A 6,164-nucleotide genomic window follows, 5' to 3' on the forward strand; every position below is an offset into this window, starting at 1 on the left:
CTATCTCTCTCTCCCTCTACCTTCCTCTCTGAAATCAATAAAAATATATTTTAAAAAAATCCCCACCCTAATGCATGTGACACTCCTACAATCAGTTGAAGGCCTGATTCCATAAAAACAATGACACTTGTACAGTAAGGGGCAATTCCTCCTGCCAGAGCCTGATCTGGGAGGCTGGCCTTTTCCTGCCGCGGGGCTCAAACGGAAACATCAGCTCTCCTTGGGTCTCAAACTTGCTGGCTTTCAGACTGGAACTACATCAATGGCTCTCCTGGTTCTCAGACCTTTGCACTCAGACCAGCACTACCCCATCAGATCTCCTTAGCCTCCAGCTTGACAACTGAAGATTGTTAAAATCAAACAAATAGAAACCGGACTTGAGATTCCCTGGACAAAACCAATTGAGACATATAAGCAAAACTTAATTCAGCTTATTCTGCAATACAAGCCAAACTTAATTTGGGGCTACTTCTTAATACCTCTGAAAATCAAACAAAACTTAAACTGTTCCCCAAAATTGATATGAGAGAACAACTTTTAACAATACTAGTTACACACACATACTAGTTGCACCCCCACAAACACACATACACACACACACACACACACGCTAAAATCTACTTCTGCTATTTCTGAACTTTAAATAATACCCTGGAGTTTCTTAGCCTCCAAAAATCACATGAGCCAGTTACTTAAAGTCGCTCATCATGCATATACACACATACACAGGTCAACTGAAACCACAAAGAAAAAATTCAAACTCACAAAAACTTTAGATATTTGGATGATCAGACATAGTATAAAATAAGGATTATTTTATTTTCAGATAAAATCAGCTTTAAAAAGTTAGTGAACAGCAAATTTGAAAGTAGCACAATAAAACCATACTTCTAGAAATGAAACTTTATACTTGAAAGCAAAATACTGATATATGTGTAAAAGAACAGCCTAGACATGGACAAAAAAAATTATTCATTGAAATATAACTGAAGAAATTAGCATAAATATAGCATAGAAAACAAAGAAGTACCATCATGAAAGTGAATTTAAGTACAATGAAAGGTAAAATGAAATTTTAAACATATCCATTCAAAATCCCATAATGTGAGGATAGAGAAAACATGGCAGAGGCACATTTTAAAAAGGAACACCTGAGAACAGTTTATAGTTGGCGAGGAACTCCCATTAACATTTAATATGCCCAATAAGTCTGAACCAGAGTAAATAAAACATTAATGTATCCTGGGGAAATCACAGAACAGCTATGACCAAAAGGCCTTACAAGTAACCAGAAAGAAAACATTGCTTTGGGGGGACACCGACAGCTGGGCGGCAGCCGCAGGCGGGGCCATGGGAAAAGACTATTACCAGACACTGGGCCTGGCCCCCGGCGCGTCGGACGAGGAGGTCAGTGGGCCGACCGCCGCCAGGCGCTGCGCTGCCACCCGGACAAGAACCAGGAGCCCGGCGCCGAGGAGAAGTTCAAGGAGATCGCCGAGGCCTCCGACATGCTCAGCGACCCGAGCAAGCTCGAGATCTTCGACCGCTACGGAGAGGAAGGCCAAGGGTGGTGGCCCCAGTGGTGGAAGCGGCGGCGGTGGTGCTAAGGGTACCTCCTTTAGCTACACATTCCATGGAGACCCTCGGGCCATGTTTGCTGAGTTCTTCGGTGGCCGAAATCCCTTTGACGCCTCTTTTGGACAGCGGAAGGGGGAAGAAGGCGTGGACATTGATGACCCTTTCTCTGGCTTCCCCATGGGCATGGGTGGCTTCACCAACAGGAACTGTGTCCGCTCCCGCCCTGCCCAAGAGCCCACCGGAAAGAAGCAGGACTCCCCTGTCACCCATGACCTTAGGGTCTCCCTTGAAGAGATCCACAGCGGCTGTACCAAGAAGATGAAGATCTCCCATAAAAGGCTGAACCCCGATGGGAAGAGCATTCACAGCGAAGACAAAATCTTGACCATTGAAGTGAGACGGGGGTGGAAAGAAGGGACCAAAATCACCTTCCCCAAGGAGGGAGACCAGACCTCTAACAACATTCCAGCTGACATCGTCTTTGTTTTAAAGGACAAGCCACACAATATCTTTAAGAGAGATGGCTCTGATGTCATTGACCCAGCCAGGGTCACCCTTCGGGAGCTCTGTGTGGCTGTACCGTGAATGTCCCCACTCTGGACGGCAGGACCATACCCACCCTGTTCAAAGATGTCATCAGGCCTGGCATGCGGCGAAAAGTTCCTGGAGAAGGCCTCCCTTTCCCCAAAACACCCGAGAAACGCGGGGACCTCGTTACTGAGTTTGAAGTGATCTTCCCCGAAAGGATTCCCCAGACGTCAAGAACCATACTTGAGCAGGTTCTTCCAAAATAGCCACCTGTGTTCCCCAAGGACTGATCAGGGACCTTTCCAGAGCTCAAGGATTTCTGGACCTTTCCACCAGTTGTGGACCCATGAGAGAATGGGAGGGCCCAGGGAGGGCTTTCGTACTGCTGAATGTTTTCCAGAGAATATATTACAATCTAAAAAAGAAAAAAGAGAAAACATTGCTTTTAAAAGAGTGACAATTACCTGACATCTGACATCTCTAAATGTTTTCTGTAGCCCATGCGCAGGGAGGAAAAAAACATTATCAATCAAGAATTCAATTTCTGGCAGAAATATGTTTACAGAATGTAGGCAAAATATAGAACACATTCAAAATACAATGGGGAGGAGGAGGTTTCTCTGTGTGATATTGAAATGGTTCTCTTTTATTTTATTTTATTTTTTTCAGGAGATTCCCAAGTCCATAGCTGAGACAAAAAGATCTGAATCTCATAGTTGGTGTGGCAGATCCTTACCCATAGTGAGGGCCCTGAAGATGCTGGATGGCCCAGAAAGGGAAGCAGCCACAGAGGGCCCCAGTGGCACACAAGGCTCCCCCACCAGAAGAGGAGAATCTCAGGGCCTGTTCTCCCCCAGTTGAAATGCAAGATCTGTGGGAGCTTTGGGCACAAGGAAAGCAGCCTCAGGTGTCCCATGAAGCATTGGTATAGGGCTGAGCCGGCCCCCCCCAGCCCCGAGGATCCAGTAAGATGAAGGAGAACCAGAAACCATTGGCTACCCAGGATCCACAGAACCCAAGTCGTCCTTACATGACTGCTAGGGATATTGAACAGAAATCAAGGCTCAATGAAGAACAGAGACCGGCTCAGAGCGAGAGAGACAAAAAGAGCCTCAGGAAAACTGGGAGGACGAGACAGAACTCTGTGGCTGTGTGAGACACCCAGCCCGGCCGATGCCCATCCCCACAAGCAAGAGAAAGTATGTGCAAGACCCAGACGTCACCACTGAGTGACCTGTCAGAAAACCTGGCGTGACATCCTCAGCACCTCCGATCAAAACACTGAGGGAGGCACCTGCTCACCTCCTTCACTAACAGTGGGCAGGGAAGGCCTGCAGCAGACACTCTTCACCCAGCAGCACGCTTTGTCCAGAATCCCACCCACAGTGTCCACCAGAGGAAGAACAGGCCCCATTTTGCCTCCAGCATCCCATGCTGCCACATGCTCATCCCTCAGGAACAAGCCAGGTTCCCTGACGGGAACTCATACAAGCCTCCAACCTCCTGCTGCACAGTGTGTGGGCCAGGATTCCAATCTCAGCGTCAAGAGGAGACCAGACATCCTTCCAGATCTGCCAGAAGTGCCTCAAACACACACACACACACACACACACACACACACACACACACACACACACACCCCAGATTCAGCACCTGCCTGTCCCTGCAGAAGAACATGCAGAGACCAGAAGTGCAGCATCTGGACCAGTGCCCTCCCTGTAAGACTGTGCAGCACTGCAATGTGCCCCAGCTCCCACCAATTCCCCAGGTTCCACACCAGCCCATCAAAACCGTCTTTAAGAGAATAGATGCAGGCCACGGGAGCTACAAGCTCCTGACAGCTACCACCCTCCCTCCTGCCAAGAAGCCCGCCTGTGCTGCTCAGAGCCCTCACACCTCAGAGAAGTCAGAGGGACTCCGTCACAGGGTCCCTGAGTGTCCTATAGAAGCCCTTCGGGTTTTTTCTTCCTCTGAAGACAGGAACCACCAGTGAGACTCTCGAGTTAGCGATGACTGGTTCTTCAGCCCCAGGCCTCCTGGCAGTGACTGTGGAACTGGGGAGAGGTTGTCACAAGGAGCAACTGTTTCTGCTGGTTCAGAGCCTCTGTGCCATGCTGTGTGAACAGAGGGTGTGATCGCCAATAAGGCTGTAGACACACATGCCCAGTTACTGCACTTTCAAGTAAATGGACTGGCTTCCGACTTCTAGCTCTGCAAGAAAGGAGTTTAGAAGTCACCACCCATCTGTACAATAAGTAAAAAAGCTGAACACATTGAAAAACAACAAATGTTCTTGGGCCCTGGGGAAGGACGAAAGACAGGGGAAGCCACTGCCCCAGGACTGGAAAGACGGCACAGCATACCTGAGAGGAGTCCCCGGAGCAGAAACCACGGCAGGAATCCGTGCTGGAGGAGGAAACCAGACACTAATTCATCAGTTGCTGGAGGCTCAGTGTGGACAGCTCTGAGATAAAAAAATCAGGGTCCCCAGCCACAGGAGACTTCCCTCAATATTTTGAGATTTACCTTCAGGAACTCGAGGAGAGTCGAGCAGTAAACCTTCCAGGAAAATCCTTTCCTACTGTCGGTGGCGTGGTGAGGAGAAAAAGCAACCACTTTAAATACCCTAGAGCACGCTGTTCTTCTTGACCAGGTGTACCTGCAGGTGAAACTGGTTAACCAGAGCCTCTGATTATAAAATTTCCTCAGTAGAAAAGAAGTTTAAAACATATACAATAAATGACAAAACTAAAGGGGAAAAAAAAAGAGAAAGAAAATATTCTGAGGACACAGATCAGAGAAGTACAACTGCTAATAAACATTAAGACATAAATGCTTAATATGACTAGTATGGAAGAAATATAAATTATAACTCCAATAGCAGGCTCCTTTTTAAACCATTATGTTAGCTAACACATTTTAAAGAAGTTTAGTTTATTTATAAATGTACATAATTTATTAGCCCACACCTAAATGGTAAACAATTTGCTTTTTAAAAATTTTCTTCTACTTTTCCTATCAACTCCCTGAGATATTTCTATAACTGGAACTCTGAAAGAAACAATAGGCTCATGTGATATGCCAACTTGCCTTCCAGAATGCCAGCCTGAATACTGCTCGCTCTCAGGGCTGGCATTACGCACACTACACAGTTTCCTGGCCAAACAGAGTCTTGGGGGACAGGAAAGTGGGAGGCTGAAATTTGGGTATGCTTTGCTTGCTAAGCCCTGATAAAAATCTGGGTCCTTTCTCATCTTTGTTACTTTTGTTCATAGCAACACACTAAGACAGTCCATCTTCTCAAGGTCACTACATAGCAGAAAGAGCTGGTAGAGTTGCTTCATTGAATGTGAACACTTGGTTCTTATTGACACAACTGCTTCTTATTCTCTTAATATAGTGAATCATGTCAATAGCAGAAGCCAGTATGAAGTTTTTTGCATTCAATTTTATATTTTTCTTTAATATAACCAGTTGTCTCAACATCATACATTGAATAAATGTATTATTTATAGAAAACTGACTTACCATACTGAATTTTACCCATATATGATTTGATTGAATACTGTCATTATGATATTGAATTATCTATTAATTAAAATCTCACATCATTTTTTTTCTTTTAAAAATGGCCTTAAGCATTTTCGTGCATTAGTTTTAACAATAAATTCTCAAGCAGTTCAGTTGGAAAATTTTTTAAATATGTTTTCATTGATTTCAGAGAGAGGAAGGGAGAGGGAGAGAGAGATAGAAACATCAATGATGAGAGAGAAACATCAATATGCTGCTTCCTGAAAAGGATCAAGCCTGAAACCCCGGGCATGTGTGCTGACTGGTAATTGAACCCTGATCTGGTTTCATGGGTCAATGCTCAACCACAGAGCCACACTGGCTGGGCCAATTGGAATTTTTATTACAATTGTATTGTTCTTATACTTATACTTAATTTTTGTGCAGGGCAAGCTAGTAAATATTTTGACTTTGTGGATCCTACAGTCTCTGTCAAAGCTCCTGAACCCCAGTGTTGGTGCACCAAAGGAGCCAGGTGAGGAAGATTG

General features: G+C 45.4%; 1 pseudogene; it reads left to right on the forward strand.

Moving 5' to 3' along the window:
- Positions 1-1,350: 1,350 nt before the first annotated feature.
- LOC118658436 lies at positions 1,351-2,440 on the forward strand (annotated as a pseudogene).
- The last annotated feature ends 3,724 nt before the right edge of the window (positions 2,441-6,164 follow it).

Source organism: Myotis myotis, unplaced genomic scaffold (assembly GCF_014108235.1).
Source record: "Myotis myotis isolate mMyoMyo1 unplaced genomic scaffold, mMyoMyo1.p scaffold_m19_p_6, whole genome shotgun sequence".
Taxonomy (NCBI): domain Eukaryota; kingdom Metazoa; phylum Chordata; class Mammalia; order Chiroptera; family Vespertilionidae; genus Myotis; species Myotis myotis.